This window comes from Helianthus annuus, chromosome 11, assembly GCF_002127325.2.
Source record: "Helianthus annuus cultivar XRQ/B chromosome 11, HanXRQr2.0-SUNRISE, whole genome shotgun sequence".
NCBI lineage: Eukaryota > Viridiplantae > Streptophyta > Magnoliopsida > Asterales > Asteraceae > Helianthus > Helianthus annuus.
The window spans coordinates 134,204,721-134,223,377 of NC_035443.2; the positions used below are offsets into that span (position 1 = coordinate 134,204,721).

General features: G+C 35.2%; 2 long non-coding RNA genes across 6 annotated transcripts; one reads left to right on the forward strand and one right to left on the reverse strand.

The window, feature by feature from the left end:
- Positions 1–204: 204 nt before the first annotated feature.
- Positions 205–2,929, reverse strand: LOC110911799. 5 transcript variants are annotated; one of them, XR_002577374.2, is made up of 6 exons: positions 1,897–2,929; positions 1,678–1,716; positions 1,447–1,512; positions 1,162–1,339; positions 981–1,022; positions 205–441 (listed from the first exon to the last, which is right to left on the reverse strand). It is a non-coding gene; the product is annotated as an uncharacterized LOC110911799 (long non-coding RNA). The 5 variants fall into 5 exon arrangements; XR_004873206.1 differs by lacking the exon at positions 205–441 and having other exon boundaries at positions 789–1,022; positions 1,897–2,124; positions 2,447–2,929; XR_002577373.2 differs by lacking the exon at positions 205–441 and having other exon boundaries at positions 789–1,022; positions 1,897–2,124; positions 2,196–2,929.
- Positions 2,930–3,901: 972 nt separating this feature from the next.
- LOC110909740 lies at positions 3,902–7,160 on the forward strand. The gene is made up of 3 exons (XR_002575586.2): positions 3,902–4,306; positions 5,658–5,714; positions 6,855–7,160. It is a non-coding gene; the product is annotated as an uncharacterized LOC110909740 (long non-coding RNA).
- The last annotated feature ends 11,497 nt before the right edge of the window (positions 7,161–18,657 follow it).

The window sequence follows — 18,657 nt, forward strand, 5'->3', positions numbered from 1 at the left end:
ATACAGTCAATCATTCAATTCAAAAATAAATACATATATATTAAGTTAGTTGACTATTCTTCATATAACTAGAGGGTAGGCCCGTGCGATGCACGGCATGACCAACAGTTAGTGTCCTTCATTTTGTGGTGCGTTCGGGAAAAATGTTTATGCATGGATAAAAGGTGATTAGCCAAAAGACAATGTAAGAGAAGCCATACAAAACGTCATAAGAGCTTGTACCATAAGCCAGCCACACAAAATTTAAGGCGTGCATAGCATAGGAAACTTTGTTTGCGGAATGTGTTTAAGAACAAACTTGTATGCCAAGTCTAAAAACATACATTACAGGAAAAAAACTTAAAGGAGTTCATAAAGCTTCCGGTTTATTCAATAATTCACGAAATCTTCTGCCGCTAATGCATGCCCATGTAGTCGCCCTTCCCCTTAGTAGTTTCTTGTCTACAACAGGTTTAAGCAAGTAAACATAAGCAACGGCTATGAGTTAGTCAAATCAAATATCTTAACATATGTGCACGCATGACTCTCCATACATGACTAACCCATAAAAATCATTGAGAGAACTCACTACCATATGAAAACCTTAAATCATATTACAATATGCTACAATAAATTAAATAAAACCAGACTAAATTGTAACTGCCTAAAAACTTGAAATGACTATTAAACGAACTTAAACATAGATAAATGAAGGTAAATGAACACACATAAACAAATTTTTAAGTGAACTAACTTATGAGTGTAGCGACTGCAGTATGCACGTAAAGAAACATGAAACAGTAACAAAATAGATTACAACCAGTCTGCCATTATTAACATCATAGATTTCTTATACATAAACTTTAACGCTAAGTAAAAATATCAACAACTACCATGAATATAAACAAAAGGTATTATAAGACCAATAAAGTATAGAAACAAAATGGAAGCGAGCGAAGCAAAGCAGGTTAATTGGGCGAGGGAAGACTCTGTGTACTAACTTGCTTCTTTTATTCGGTAGGTGGGCACTCGTCATGAACCACCTAAGATTTAGAATGCAACAATGAGTGAAAGATATATGGTGTCAAAGTGTACATACCAAAAGCTATTCATCTTATTTGCTTAAAAAATTTATATTGTAGAGTTGGCATAGTATAGCACTATAGCAGTATGATTTGCAACCTTATTGTGATCAAGTGTGAATGAGACCATTGAATGAATAATGGGAGTAGCAACAACAAATTTGTAGATTTGGCCGTCATAGGATGCCATCCTTGCCTTTCACGACCTTTGCTTGATGAGATACCCATGAAGTGTGAGTTAAACTCCTATTTGTGGGTTCTCCTTCAAGGCCTTTTTGCTGATTATTTTAAGCCAGTTTACAAATGATGAACATAATGGTAAGCGAAGTTAGTTGCTTGTATTTCTTGAAGATAGAATACAAATATACTGATAATATGAACATACTGCAAGTAATGTTGCGGTATAATGTTCATAAGGCATGCAATTATGCTCCTTTGAATTATCAGCCAGCTTCAAAAAAATGAAAAGACCTGTTAGTAACAATCTTCTTTGTCATTCATTAACACATTTAACAAAAAAGCTCTCATTCATTAAAAGGCCACAAACAGGATGAAATCATGAAATAAATCAACACAAAATAAACAAATCATTAAATAAGCTAAAATATATACTCACAATAGGACAATCCCGCCAAAACTCAGATAATGATTTCCTCTGCAGGCAAGGAAAAAGACAACTAATTAAGAAGAAATTAGACCAGAAATAGCAGAGCACAACAATTCTTCCACAATTAGAACAAAGAGACCACAAATTTAGTAACTAAAACATTATGATTATGCATTCTTATTCATATACATCAAATAAAATGAAAACCAATGAAAGTATGAAACTCACATTTCTCAAATAGCTGAACTGAAATGGAGGCAATGCACCTGTATCCACACGGTTACTGGTGTTCCTTAGTGAAAGCAAAATATCCATTTGTAACACCACCGAATATGTTATTATTTCCACGAACTCTTTCTATATCAAAACTCAAAATAATGCGACTAAACAAACTGGAAATAAAAACGTACCTGAACCAAATCAGAATACGAAAAGAAAAAACCCTTGCAATCAGACCTATGACACGAATAAAAAAGATCTGAACCCAATCAGAGGCGAGATGTATATGAGTATTTAAACAAACAAACCAACTAATCGTGCACGACTATCTCCATATAATCGACATCCGGTCAGAATCGTGGCCGGAACCCTTTCTTTATCTTTCAGATGGTCCGTAATTGCTCATCAAAGTAACATTCCAAAATACATAAAACAGTTAAAGGAATTGCATATAACCATATTCAATACATATATTTGCATGAAACTTTTTTATAACCATCCAATTATTAAAGACGTATGAAGCTCTAAATCAGATAAAGACAAAAGAAAAAAAACATACCAGTTGAGAGAAATAGCAGGGAATAGAGCAACCGCACCTCGAAAAGTGATAAGGAGTCCCTTGCCGGAGGAGTAGAGGAGAAGAGCAGGCGGAAAATGCGGATGACACTTCGTATACCACCTTCGATCCTCCGTTACCTTACCTTGACTGAAGTCGTTACCCCATCACATCACCCGGTTCGTTCTTCGGAACCCTAGTCGTCACTCAAAGATGTGGCTGCTGACCACCGGCGAACTACCGTCACCATCGTCACTATATGTCACCCTTGAGCGGTGATGTTACCCCCATCACCCTCGTCGTCATCTCCTGAGTAATAGATGATCACCGGGTAATGTAGCCGGCGACCGTCCACTCTCTCTCCAGGCCCCTCTCTCTTTCTTTAACCCTGGATGTATCTAACTTTGTAGACGTAGTGTTATGTGAATGCGAATGTGAAAAGGAAGTAAATAATAGTTGATAAATTGATAAATAAATAAATTTTAATTAAAAGTAAACGATTCAATTGCAATTGCAAGTTGTAGGAAACTCTTTAGTTTCCAAGGAGTTATTGAGAAAAAAGGGTAAACAGGGATTAATGTTAAAGTTAAATAGGTAAATTACTTCTCTTTGAATTCCATTTAATATTTTTTAACTTAAAGACTTCTAATTTACCTCTATTTCATTATTTGTAAACTTTTAGATTATGATTTTGGAATATATTTTTTAATCAATATTGTTTTAAGTGTTGAATTTATAACATCATAAATTTTGACTTTAAAAACATTCAAAATAATATTGAAAAAACTGTTTTACAGCAAAAGTAAATTTTTAAACCATGGTCGCATGACTGTTCTCTTTAAAAAAAAATAATGCTTAAGAGCTATGACGTATTATATATAAGCAAAACTTTCAATTTTCACATAACAGAGGCAGAAGCTTATAAAAAAATAGGCAGGGCTTATAAAAAAAATGAATTCATATCATTAGGTTAATATCTTATTTGTAAACAATTATATTACACATTAAATCATAAAATATGTAAGTAATGGTATTAGAAAGGGGAAAATGTAATAATCATTTAATAAGTTCATTAAAGGTAAAATAGTAATTCAATAGGAGTAATTTTAATAAAATGGGTAAATATGTAACATGTATGGTTTAAAAGGGGGAAATATGTAATTGATTTTATGGGTTGAGTATATATGTAATAAATGATCTTAGGAGGGGGATATATGTAAATGACCTCATTTAAAACAACCATAAATTTTGGTTTTAAAATAGTACATATAACTAAACTTTAGAATATATATAGATATATTGAGTTAATTTGAGTTAATTTACTATTCTTCGTAGAAAGAATATACGAATGATTAAAATAATCTTTAAAGATTTATTAGGGTTTTAAAATTTGAAGGAATATGGTATGGTTATTTGCATTTTTGCTCAAGTTTATAGATTAGTCTAAAAATTCAAAAATCCTTATCTCTTCAACAAACCGACCGAAGTTTGGGGAATTGAATCTCTTTATTGCCAACCTACATTTTTGTTTTATTAAACCTTCACCATCATCAGATACATCGCCGCACCCAGTGACCCCATCACCCCACCTACCGCTCACCGTTGTTCAGGCCACACAACCACGACTCGCCGCGGCGTACAGCAGCCGCTATTCAGTCCTCGCACTCCGACGCGCCATAGTTCCAATCGCTACTGCCGGTTCACAGGTCACTACGTACCTGCCCTTATGCGAAACCGTCATACAACTGTCGTACTCCGCCATTCTATTATTCCATCGCATCAGACTGTCACTTTAACTCGGTTCCGTTTGATCATCTGGAGCTCTAGTCTTTTGTCTCCGGTTAGCTCCATTTGGTGATTAAGGTAACCAGTCTACCCCTTGTCCGATTCCAATTTTCGAATGTTTAAATTCTGGTTTGTTAAATGGGTTCTGGCGACTAAAGTTTAGAACATAGTATTATATGGATAAAATAACAATACCAGTAATTTTGACAACCAAATTGGTGTTCTGTTCCTTTGTGATGCTCTGTTTCTTTGGACATCATAACTTTAACTTTAGGAATCACAAAGGTATTAGTTGATGTTTGATTTTAAAAGACAATAGAATTAACTATTTTGGTATTCATAAATTGTGGATTCAAGTAACTTGTATTATCATTATGCCGCTCATACAAGGGTTGGACTATATAGAAAACCCTAAATATTTAAGAAACCCGGGAAACTCAAAGCTCCCGACTTTTTTTTTTTTTAAAAAATAACACATGTAATATACATGTTTTTAAGAGTTTTGGGCCAAAAAAATCAAAAAAGCGCCGAAGGGCTTTTTTTTTTGAAAAAAAAAACAAATTTCAGCAACTTTCAGCATTTTTTGTCTAACACATGTTAGTCAACGAAGTTTTTGGAACTTGTTTATTTTTTTAAAAAAAAAGTACTCGGCGCTTTTTTGTTTTTTTTTCCCCAAAACTCTTAAAAACATGTATATTACATGTGTTATTTTTTTCAAAAAAAAAAAAAAGTCGGGAACTTTGAGTTTCCAGAGTTTCCTAAAATTTTTAGGGTTTTTTGTCTAGCATTACCCTATATTACAATACTATGTGATTTAGTAAATGGTGGTGTACATGTTAGTGTTGGTATATATATATAGTATTATTAATATTAATGGTGTATAACTCATCTCTCTTAGAGAGATATTTCAACTTCTCGTAAGTTGTCGTAAACAAAGTTGGTTGTGTAATTACTTGAGATAAGTCCAACAGAAAATATTAGCAAAAGTTACTTGTTGACCACCATGATAATAATTATGAACTTTAAATAAAAAGAACAAAAGTTTTCAATTTCTGATTAAACAATTGAAATTAATTGGTTTGATAAGTAATGCATAATAAAATAAATTATTTAGCTAGTGTTTTCTTTGTACATGCATGTAAACGCATGATACTTAAATAATAAAATAATTTATTTTACTTATTGGAAAATAATACAGCTAGGTATGGTTGTTTCTTTTTGTTTAATAGAGCTTCAAGGAACCTTGAAGCTTAAAGAAAACTGTTGTAGTGTGGACAACAAAGTTGAGGGAATTAAATAACATCGGGATTGTCGTGATCCTTTTGATTAAAGTTTTTATTTGTTAAGGTTTGTTCGGTCGCCGAGATTTTCTTAACAAATGAATCAAGTATTATTCATAAAACTAATTCGGGTTGTAACGGGAATATAGGTTTTTGATTTTCGAGGTCGACTTGATTAATTGGGTTTTGTTTTGCTTGCTAATAAGGTACGGATTCTGTTTTCTTTTCATCATAGTATTTTTATTCAAATCTGTTACTTTGTAGTACAGATGTTTTTGTCAGTAGTTTCTTTATCGTTATACGACTAGTGTATATTGTAGCATACAATAGACCTTATACCTTGTGCTCATTATTGCATGTTCCCTTTAAATTAATATCAAGATACATTTATTTTTATACGGCTTTGTACTCTGTCACCCGAGCAATTATAAGTTACTTGTCGTTGGGGCGTCAACGACATGGCACTCATCGTGACGGTGCGTAACTAAAGTTCACGGCGTCTCTAGTTTGTGCTTGTGTAGCACATGGTCCCTAGAGGCGAATAGATCGATCTTAGCTCTGACTCCTGACTCATGTTGAGAGGAATAATGTGTGTACGCCTATACGCACCATCTCGGCGCATGGACTATAGCCATGCATGCCTCTGTTTAGGCTCGTGGGTGCTTCTATATTACGTGACTTGTTTTACTGTTATATGTTGTCACGTATGTCTTGTCTCTGTTATGATATGTTTGATATGATTATATGCATCTGATTATGTTCGGTATATGTTATTTGTTCAGTAAAAGTTTTGGGATTCAAGTTATAAAAGTATTTGTTTCAGTGCCAGAATTTCAATCTCTGTTTTCAGCATTTGTCCGGTCCGCCTCAGTTTTTGTTTAGAACTGTTTTGTTTCCAGTATCGGGTTGCATAATCTTTACAAGAATTAGATTACTATGTTTTCAAAACTCATGTTGTCTGAATTATTTGATTAATTAAATATATATTTTCAAATTAGAAATATAGTTGTTTTGGTTATACAATGTTTTGCTAAGAAATTCGAGATGTCATTAGATTTTGATCTAAACCTAAATGTTTATTCATAATATAGTAATTTCGATATTTTTCTTGTTTTAAAGGAATTGGGATTTTTAAACAATATTATATTATAAGTAAAACTATTTGAAAGAAGAAAAATTGTTTTAGTTTCAAATGTGGTTCAATGTCAGTCTTGGTTCAGTTTCCATTATGTGGTGTTTCGTTCCCTTTTGTTCGTCTTTACATGTACTGTTGATTTTTCCGTTACTGGGCAACTTTTTGGCTCAGCCGTAGTTTCTTTCTTGTGTTTGTCTTATTTGTTTGACAGGTAATTTGGGAAACATGAGGAATAAGTGAAGAGTGTCATGAAGATAGAGATTTATTTTTATTTCGGTAATGTAATGAAAATGTAATTAGGATCTTTTGTTTTCAACGTTGTGGATTGGTTTTAGTTTTGATATCTGTATGAGTGACATGTCAGCCGCTTCAGGTAGGGGCGTTACAATTATGGTATCAGAGCGAAGGCTCTTTCCTGTAGAAAATTTAAAGAGTAAAACTTGACCTTGTGAGGTAATGGGTAGACGTTGGGTTAGGATTTCAACTTTCGTCAACCTTCATACTCTTGAGTTCGTCATCTTTGGATATTTTTGCTGAGGGCATTCCTTTTGTCAATATCTACTAAATCTGCTTATGATCATGTTCAGTATCTGAATCTTTTTCAGTATTAGCTGTATCTCTTTGATGTAGTATCCGCATCGGTTTTCTATCGAAATTTGTCTCAGAGTCAGTTTTAGTTTTCGATGTAGATTTAGATGTTGTGTTTGGTTTATATCTATCGTCACATGTTTTAAGTGTCTGTATCAGTATTTGTTTTGTTCGATTTTGTCTCCTGTTCCACATCAGTTTTACGTTTTATCAAGATAAACCCTTCTATGTTTGTTATCTTTTCGTTATGTCTTAAAATTATAACAATTGACCATGCTTTCCTTATCGTTAGTATTCCTTTGCTTACAATTTGAATAGGTCATTGAGATGCATGGCGGGAGGAGAATTAGGGCACGGTTGAAAGATAATTGACAATTACGGTCTTGAACGTAATCGTGAATTATAGGTACATATGTGCGCTTTTAGATTCCTGTTATGTAGATTGATGTCTATTCGAATCTACTTAAGTCTTACTACTCTTATATTTCATATGTTTGATATCTTTGTCGGATCTCATATGAATTTCGATCCGATTTATTCCTCGTTTACTTGTCACCTTAAAAGTTCAGTATTAATAAAGAACCATATTTTTTATCTGAATCTATTATGTTTGTTATGTATCTGTTATGTTGTTATATGTGTGTCATTCATGCTTAGCAATTTTGAGGACAAATTTTTTTTAGAAGGGTAAAATTGTAATACCTGAAAATTTGAAAACCTTATAAAAATATATTTATGAATTATGTCGGTTCTAAACGATTTTAACACATTTTAATTTCCACTAAAACGAGTATCGTTTCCAACCGAATGTTTTATTTGGTTGAGATTACTTAAGGTTAGTGTATATCAGTTATTATTATATTTTTTCATAGACTAAATAATTAAGAAAAAAGAAAGTCTAATTAGATTTGGATATGTAGTGGATGTATTTGATTGTTTTGATCTCCTAATCATACGAATACATATAGAATAATTAGTTTGAGTTCAACATCAGTATATTTTTTTTTCTTTATTTGTTTTTTTATATACAGTCAATCATTCAATTCAAAAATAAATACATATATATTAAGTTATATAGTGGAGGGTTTAAATGAGAATAAATTTTTTGTAAGAATAAAAATGAACAAATTTCAACTAATAAGAATGCTTTATTTAACTTCATTTAATTTTTGTATTTAATTTGGGTGTAAGGGTATATTGGTAAAATTAGATAGATAATTATTGGTCTTTCTTTTTAATAGTTAACTAAATTAAATTTTAACTTATTTAAAAAAAAATATTTCTTTTCAAAGAAGAAAAAAATTAATTTAAGGTGTAGGATAAATTATGAGGTGTGTAGGATGAATTACGAGTTGTGTAGGACAAATTTCAATATGTGTAGGATAAATTTAAAAATCGTGTAGGATAAATTTTGATGTGTCTAGGCAAAAATTTTAGTGTGGAGGATAATAATCTTTATGACTAATTAATTAGTCAAAAAGAATAATAAATGAGATGAGAGAAAACTATTTAATGTTTTACAATTGTACCCTATGTTTTTTTTTTTCTCAATTTAATTTTTTTTTAAATGAACCTCCCCTAGTTAACTATTCTTCATAGAATATATTGAGTTCATTTACTAAGAAAATACGAATGATTAAAAGAATCTTTAAAGATTTATTAAAGTTTTAAAATCTGAAGGAAGATCGTTCAAATATGTACATATGATATGGTTATTTGCATTTTTGCTCAAGTTTATAGATTAGTCTAAAAATTCAAAAATCTGTATCTCTTCAACAAACCGACCGAAGTTTGGGGAATTGAATTCTCTTTATTGCCAACCTACATTTTTGCTTTATTAAACCTTCACCATCATCAGATACACCGCCGCACCCAGTGACCCCATCACCCCACCTACCGCTCACCGTTGTTCAGGCCACACAACCACGATTCGCCGCGGCGTACAGCAGCCGCTATTCAGTCCTCGCACTCCGACGCGCCATAGTTCCAATCGCTACTGCCGGTTCACAGGTCACTACGTACCAGCCCTTATGCGAAACCGTCATACAACTGTCGTACTCCGCCATTCTATTAGTCCATCGCATCAGACTGTCACTTTAACTCGGTTCCGTTTGATCATCTAGAGCTCTAGTCTTTTGTCTCCGGTCAGCTCTGTTTGGTTTATGTGAATCTAGATGGTAACGATTATGCACAACAAGAGACTCGTTGATTTTAGATACCCAGACTAGTGTAGGGTCTACAAACGTATCTGGAAAGTCTGCTTCTCCAAATTCTTCGCTTGTCAAATGAAATGAAATAATGCGACAACTATGTTTATTCCTATCATAAGCAACCCAATGAATAACTCCATCTACAACGACCGGATCATTTACAAACTTAACTGATTTTAGAGACTGATTTATCGGTAACCTTCTCCAAGCCCCAGAGCTTAATGTTAAAACCTTAGCTGTGTAGTAATCGATGAAATCCTAATGTTATCGGTGTTATAGATGGAAGCAATGCTGACAATCTTGGGTTCAATAGTTTTAGGACAAACCCCAAAACCAAAAACGTATTTTCTATATGGCAACGCTATACGAACAGATTTCTGGATTATTGAATATTTGGATTCCAAAGAACAATCAAATTTCCGGTACGATTGTGCAAACACACCAACCCGTGAGAGCAGTCGAGCCACTCTAGATTATAACTCGGAGAACCAACATGGGACCGCATGTGCATGGGGAAACTATCATCATCATTAATGGAAACATATCTCACGTTACAAGGAGTTACTGTGTACCTTGAATTTTTTGCACAAATAGGTGGTTTGGACTTTGAAAGATTGGTGGACTCATGAATATTTTCTTGGGGTGTGGAAAAAATTTAAAGATTTTATGTCCCTAGCGATATAAAAAATTCGGTTTATAGCGGGTCGGATTGGATTGGGTCGGGTCATGTAAAACCAGTGAACATAAACAAACAAAGTTTCGCGGGCCGGATTAGATCGGGTCGGGTTGGGTCAATTTCAATTTTCAAACAATCAAACACTATTTTCTAAAGTCCTCTCACATTAACAAACAAAGTTTCAAGTAAAACAGTATACAACATAAAAAACCTTCATAAGTAAGTAAATTAACAACAAAAAACCATCAAAGTTCAAATGCTACGTAATTTTATTTCTCCTAATCATTAAATAAAACAGTAAAAAAAACTTATCTAAGACATAACTTGGTCTTTAGACTATAGGGTGTGGAGGGGCTTGGGTTGGGGGTATTGTTCGACACGTGACGAGGGTGAGATCCACAAGCTAAGACTAAAAAATTAGGGGTGTTGTGGGGCATCCCTAGCGTGGCCAACCATGTGTAATATGTTTTTTTAAACTATTTAGAATTTCATTTAATAAAAATAACACACTAATTTTATTAAAAGATTACATAGAATATTGAGTAAACTTCCGTTTTGCTCCATGTGTTTTGGTCGTTTTAACAGTTTTGCTCTAGTCCTTTAAAAATAGACATTTTACTCCCTGATCTCTGAAGCTTATCTCTATTTCACTCCCCGCCCCTAACGCCATCCAAATCAACTGTTAAATCCTAGTCACATGCCCCTCATATGAGGGGCATTTTAGTCTTTTTCCATCCTCCCTGATCTTATTATTAATTATATGTATATAACAAAAGAAATCATTCCCTTCCATCCCTGTAACTCTCCCTTCCATCTCTACATCTCTCCTTATAACAACCACCACCCACACCATCAAACACCACCCAACCCACTGAACAACAATCACAACCCCCTTTCACTATCTCCACCCGATAACTACCACCACCACCACCTTCCACCATTTCCACTGACCACCACTACCATCACGTTGTACCAGCCCCACCCGAGAACCACCTTGCAACAGCCCATCCGACCACCGCCTCCACCTGATCGCCACTATCTTGCACCACCCCCACACGCTCCGGCGGCTTCCTTAACTGCTCGAAAATCCTTTAAAAGCAGATCTAAAACCAGATTTCAACGGACTTCACCGTCCCCATCATCAACAGACTCCACCGTCACCACCGTTCCGCGTTCCTCTCTCTGTCTCTCATATTTCTCACTCATTCGGTCCCTTTCTCTCTTTTTGTATACACATTTTGTTGGTATAACAAAGAATGAGAGAGAAATAGGGGTTTAAAATATGGGGGTTTTGATGATACGAGTTAGGGTTTGATTCTAGGGTTTGTTTTAAAATATGAAACCTTTGGATGAAAAGGTGGCTGACTTGGAGAGAGCAGGTGTAGTGGGTGGGGTGGTGACGGTGATGGCGATGGCGATGGCGGCAGATGTGGTGGGTGATGGCGGCAAATGTAGGTGGGGTGGTGATGATGATTCCGGTGTTTTTGAGGCTAGGGAAGTGATTTTTGGCGGTGATTGTTGGTGCATAATGTCTATAGCCTACGTCTACAGTCTAGGTCATGTCGATAGCTTGTAATAGGGGTCAAAATGTCAAATATGTAATTTTATATGTTTTGGAAGTCATTTCGCATGAAATGACATTTGGCCATTTCGTACAAAATCAAAGTGTGTCATTTCGTACGAAATGACATGTGGTCATTTCGTGCGAAATCAGTTGCCTATATATAGGCTGTCTTGGTTTTTCATTTGGTACGAAATCAGTGTGTGTGCAACGAAGTGCTACCCAATTTTCACCGTGTAATCATGTTGAATATCAATGAAAACCCTGTTTTAAGTATAATTCTCTGTTTCTACACCTTTCTATCACTGATTCTCAGTTGTTTGACTGTTTCCGCCTTTCAAACAACTTAGTATTGACTCTGAACGACTCATATAGGTCGCAAAACGATCCTACAAGTGGTATCAGAGCTCAGGATGAGTCAATTCGCTTGAATCAGTGCTTAGAATTCTGTTTTTCTACTCATTCTTGGATTTCTGGACAAATTCACGGACAAAATGGACTGATCTTTTGATATAACGTGTAAAATACAGTTTTAACAAACCCTTGAAAGAATCAGACCTAAATTCAGACTAAAAGTGATAAAAATGGGCCAAAAATTTGATTTCGTTTAAACGAATGCTATTTCGTTTGAAAAATTGAGTTCATTTCGTACGAAATGACTCATTTTGTTTGAAAAATCATTCCGTTTGGCTATTTCGCACGAAAAGAAGCTTTGTGTTGATTTCGTACGAAATGATACTTCATTTCGCATGAAAGTGTTATTTTGTTTGAAAAGCTGATTTCGTTTGAAGAGGTATTTCGCTTGAAAACTGTTTTCGCGTGAAAGTCCATTTCGTCTGTGTGATTTCGTTTGAAGTCCATTTCGCGTAGAAAGTGTTTTCGCTTGAAAGTGACTGTTTTCAAAAACTTGAAAATTTTCTCGAAACTGTTTTCGTAAAATGGATAACCAAGAGTTTTACAACTTGTTTGTCGGTGGGGGAATGACGGCAGTTCAAACCCCAGCTAGTATCATGCAAAATGTGAACATGGAAAATGAACTCGGTACGATGCAGAAACCGCCGAAATTGATGAATATTGATGAGTATGTTGGGTGGTCAAGAAGGTTTAAGACGTGGGTGCAAGCAAACCATTTCGAGTGTTGGATGAAAATCGAATCAAAATATGTTCCTCCAAAGAATGGTTCGGGAATTGAGAAAACAATTAGCAGTTTGACTCTACTTGAACAAGAAGATTTCAAGGCAGAAAAGAAAATGATGAGTATCCTACAACAAACAATCAAAGAGGATATCTTAGTGTTACTTCAACATCATGATAATGCACAATCCGTTTGGAATGCATTAAAGGTAAAATTTCTTGGAAGTGTGTCTATGATTAAAAGCAAAACTGCTTTGCTAAAGAAGGAGTTTGATATCTTTACTGGAATCAAGGGTGAGACAACTAAGGAGTTGATTGAGAGATATTGCCATCTGGTTGTGGAGATGAAAAGGTTGAACATAACCAAAACGGATGAAGAATGGGTTGATAAGCTAGCGGATGCTTTGCCGTACGATGAATGGGGTACTTATCTGTTGGTGTTGAAAAACAATTTGGAGTATGTTGGATTCTACCTTAGCACATTCATTGAGAAGATTGAAGCACATGAACTTGAGTTGAAAAAGATCAGAAAGATGAATTCTTCCAATGTTCAACAAGACGTTTCATTATACTACAAAGGAAGTTCTTTGGCAACAACGAATCTAAGCCCAAAGATCCAGACAGCTTTCAGTGCAGAATCGACATCCGGAGTTTCACCTGGCACATCAAGCAACAATAATTCACCATTTGCAAGTTTTAAACCAAATCCAAAGGTTCAAAACTCATCAGATCAATCTTATACCCAAAGTTCGTCAGGATCAAACAGTCAAAATCAAGGTCCAGGAATTCTGTGCAACATAGCGGTGAACATAAAGAATGCTCAAGACTTTACCGAATCATCCGCGAAACAACACATAGGACTACTTGCTTCGATGCTTGAATCTTATGAAAGTTTGGTTGCAGGTAGAATTGGGAACCCTGATATGACAAAGGAAGATTATGATCAGATAGATCCTGAGGAGCTGGAGTTGATCGATATCAAATGGGGAATGGCAAGCTTAGTGAGGAGAGCTCAAAGATTTATGGAAATAACTGGTCGGAACAGTCTTTCAGGACTGGATAGCAAGCTTGGTTTTGATAAATCAAAAGTCACATGTTTCAAATGTAAAGAGAAGGGACATTTCAAACGTGAATGTCCAAATAGAGATGTCAACAATCATCAAAATCCGTTCTCAAACGACTACTACAGACAAGCAATCTATCATAAGACAAGTCAACAACCATTCACCCAAAGACCTCAGATCGAAAACAAGCCTGAAAAAGCTTTTTTAGTGAATCAGGATGATGAGAAGGTTGCTGAAGGTTTTAGCTGGGATAAGTATATCCCTGGTAGTGAGGGTATGGCCATGATGGCAGAGATTGTGGAAGAGCCTGAATGCGTTGTTGAAACAGAAGAAGTCAGTGAAGTCATGTCTGAAGAAAACTTGGCAGAACTTGAAGAAACAGCTGTACTATCAATCTGAACAGGAGATTATTGCTAGTTCTTTCAAATCAATAATGCCTCCTAATATGTTTGAATCTTTTGCAGGTTTTTTCAGTGAGCCAACCACAGGATTATGCCCACAATACGACGCTGAGAAAGCTCCAGTTGAAGAGATAATAGACGTTTCCAAAGAAATGAATGAAGAGACTCTAAAGGGAATTGCTGATAAAGCGTTGGTGGCAAACTGAAAAAGGTAGAAACAGAATCTGTTGAAACAGAGTCTGTCAAGACAGAGTCGGTTGAAAGTATGTCTGTCGATACGGAGTCAATCAAAAAGGAGTCTGACGAAAAATAAGAAAAAGATTGAAGAGAATGAAAAGCTTAGGAAGCTGTTGCTGAGAAAGCCTAAGCCAAGGGAAGAGAAATTCAAGTCATTGTAAAGTTTGTGTTGAAGACCTGACTGGAGACTCCGGCAATATCCAAGGGGGAGTTTGTTGGTGCATAATGTCTATAGCCTACGTCTACATTCTAGGTCATGTCAATAGCTTGTAATAGAGGTCAAAATGTCAAATATGTAATTTTATATGTTTTGGAAGTCATTTCGCACGAAATGACATTTGGTCATTTCGTACGAAATCAAAGTGTGTCATTTCGTACGAAATGACATGTGGTCATTTCGTGCGAAATCAGTTGCCTATATATAGGTTGTCTTGGTTTTTCATTTGGTACGAAATCAGTGTGTGTGCAACGAAGTGCTGCCCAATTTTCACCGTGTAATCAAGTTGAATATCAATGAAAAACCTGTTTTAAGTATAATTCTGTGTTTCTACACCTTTCTATCACTGATTCTCAGTTGTTTGACTGTTTCCGCCTTTCAAACAGCTTAGTATTGACTCTGAACGACTCATATAGGTCGCAAAACGATCCTACAGTGGTGATGATTGCCGACGAGGCACTTGCAGGAGAAAAAGATGATGAATACAGATGATAAAGTGGGTGAAGAAGATGGAGAATACAGATGATAATTATGTTAATAAATACTACTCTTTTATTTTTATTTTTCTTATAAATAAAAAAGATGTTAAAATTATCTGGGATGGGAAAAGACTAAAATGCCCCTCATGTGAGGGGCATGTGACCAGGATTTAACAGTTGATTTGGATGGCGTTAGGGACGAGGAGTGAATTAGAGATAAGCTTCATAGACCAGGGAGTAAAATGACTATTTTTAAAGGATTGGGGCAAAACCAATAAAACAACCAAACCACTGGGAGCAAAACGAAAGTTTACTCTAGAATATTTCTAATTATTACAGAGAAAATAAAAAAAACCCTACAAAAAAACATAAAATAAAAAACTACCTAAAAGTTATTACATGTTATATTTTTTCATTATTTCTTCTTTCATTTTCAACGTCATTGCTAATTGTGAACTGGTTAGGTGATCGACGGGGTTCAAGTTTTCTTGGTATCAAAATGGGTTGTTTGGGTCGTAGCCACGGTTAAAAGGATGCATTGTAGGATGTTGTGGTTTGATTTTATAAAAATAAAGAGATATGGTAGAAGAAGTAGTGAAGTTGTAAAATATGTAAAAAATTGGTGGGTATTTATATTGGTTTAATATGCAAATATTTTTTTTTTAAATTAAAGTAGCCGTTTGGCAACGGCTATCCCCAACGGCTATATTGGACCAGTCAACCAAAGCCAGCCATGCCACCTCCCACCCCCCCCCCCGCCACACGTCAGCGGGGCAACGTCATGGCCAACGCTTGCCTGGTGTGGTCTACCCAGCGTTAAAGACTAACCGCCGCCCCAACCCACGCCCCACACCCCACAGTCTTAACTAGAAGAATCCCATAAAAAAGTGGTCCAGCCCTTTTCCTCTTGAGAAATCACGCCATAACTTCTCTACGCCGGTTCTTGTCACATATAAATTTGCTCCGTAAGTTTATAAAACAACACTAAACAGTTAAATAACAAAAAAAAAACATGTTCAACCGATACCTAGTCCATAATTTTCAATTTTAACTTTCAAACATTCAAGCCCTAGTTTTAAATGTTGATTAGTAATCATTTAAACAAACAAAACTTAAAATAAAAAATAAAATCATTATATATATATATATATATAATAATAATAATAATAATAATAATAATAATAATAATAATAATATATAATAATAACATTTAGGGTAGCTTCTTGGCTACAGTAGCCAAAGAAGCCCTCGTATTCAAAGTAATTACATAATTGCCATCCAACTATTTAAATCTTCCAATTGTGCCATGAGGCTTTCTATTATTGGACTATGTGATGGTTGTAATATTCTTATATATTACTAGCTTGTAAGAGTCAAATATACTTGTAAGGGGTCTCACATACGTTGATGATTATTGTAAATTATCTTGACATAGTGTTATGTGGAGATATACTAACTTGACGTAGTGTTGTGATTGGAAACCATCACCATAAACTTTCTGTTTTTCGAATTTGGCCATTACGATATACATGGTCGAGTTCACGTTTCAAATTTTTTACATCCGTCAAAATTTGGTATACGTGGGCATCAGGTACAAAAAGAGGTGACTTAAAAGATAAATAGGTAGTTTACGGTCGCTATAGCGGTGGTGGCGATGGTGAATCTTCCGACTGAAACCGCGGCGGGGCCAGAGGTCGCGGATGATGGGCTTATGGCAGTCGAGAAGTTGTGGTCAATTGGTTATGGGGGTATGAAATCCGACCACCACACCACCGCCATTGTTAACATCTTAGACGTTAGGTGGCGGTGAAAGAGAGAGAGCGAGAAACATAGTGGTGGTTCATGGTGGTCGTAACAAGCTGTGGTAGCAGAGATGGCGAACCGGAGGATGTCGTAACAAGTTGTGGTAGCAAAGGTGGCGAACAAGAGAGAGAGAGTAGATAGAGATGATGGCGGTTTGGCAACGGTTGTTACAGGTGGGGGTGATGACCGATGTTGTTCTAGCCGATGCATTATGTGTTGGAGTTATTATCTTTAAAATAATTTCATGTGGATAAATAAATTCTCTAATTTAAACAATGATGTAATTATAAAATTATAAAATTATTGAAAATAAATACCACTGGATTTAAACAATTATACGGCAATTACGACTCAAAAAACATCGTATTAGTGTCAATATTATCGTAAGCGTTACCGATATTGTGTTTATGATTTTCGACTAATATAAAACATGTGTTAACATCCTTAATTATGGGCACAACTTTATTTATTGGGTCTTCTCTTTCGGTTGCTATATCGTGTGCCTTTAGCGTATCAATATCGTGTGTTTGTACTCTATTTATACTCTGATGAACCAAAGAGATACCGATCGAACTCCTACGCAACGCGTGGGTATTTTACTAGTTAAATACAAGTGTAGAACAACTAAAAAAATCAAAAAAAAATATAAAAAGATCAAACTCTTATACATTTATATTTTCTCCTAATCACCACATAAAAGAACAAAAAAACAATCAATAAAAAAATGATAAATCTTTGGGTTGGGTTGGGTTGGGTTTGGGCTTGGGTAGTTAGGTTAATAAAATTAGATTGCAGATTAGGTTAAGTAAAGTGAATAAGTGGTTAATTAAAGAATAATTATACAAATTGTGTTATATACTTATATATATAATCAGTGTTTATTTTTTTTATAAATTCATTATATTTTTTTTTCTAAGAAGGGCGGTTGAAAATATTCAAGGGGCGCGGTTGAAAAAATCAAAAGGATGCGATTGAATTTTTGACGAAAATTAGCACTAAAAATCTTTTTTTCAAGGGATGCGGCCACCCACCCACCATCGTGATCAAGGGCGTAGGATAGTGGGGGCGGGAGGGGGCGGCTGACCCCCCGAACTTTTCGCTCAGTAGTGGAGAGTATGTAGTTTTCGTATAGAAATTTTTGGGTATATACGTTTTCAACCCCCTGTTTTATAGAAATTTTTTGGTGTGTACGTTTTCGATCCCCAATCAGAAATCTTAAGCTTCGCCATCATCATAGGTCCCCGCCCCTGCATGTATTATCAAAGTGTTCTTAGTTCGCTGATTCAATCAGCGATTTTGAATAAAAAACTTCGATTAAAGTGACTGCCTCTTTTGTTTTTTACCCGACCGACCCATCTTTCAACTTTTACTTTCTTCACGTGACTGTTCTGCAGAAGAGTGTAGTATGCAGAACATAATAGTAGCCATTTACACTCAAATAGTAAAGTAATATTAAGTAGGCTAGCATGTGGTTTTGTGGAATCGTTCAGTAACAATGCAGAATGAATAGTATGAAATATGATAACGAATAGTCATATCGTTCCTTGCTTTGTAGAATCGTTACTGATTCCATATATATATATGGACTTCCTTTGGCTTATGAAGAACCATAACAGTTAACACCAAAGAACAAAAGGTGTGCAC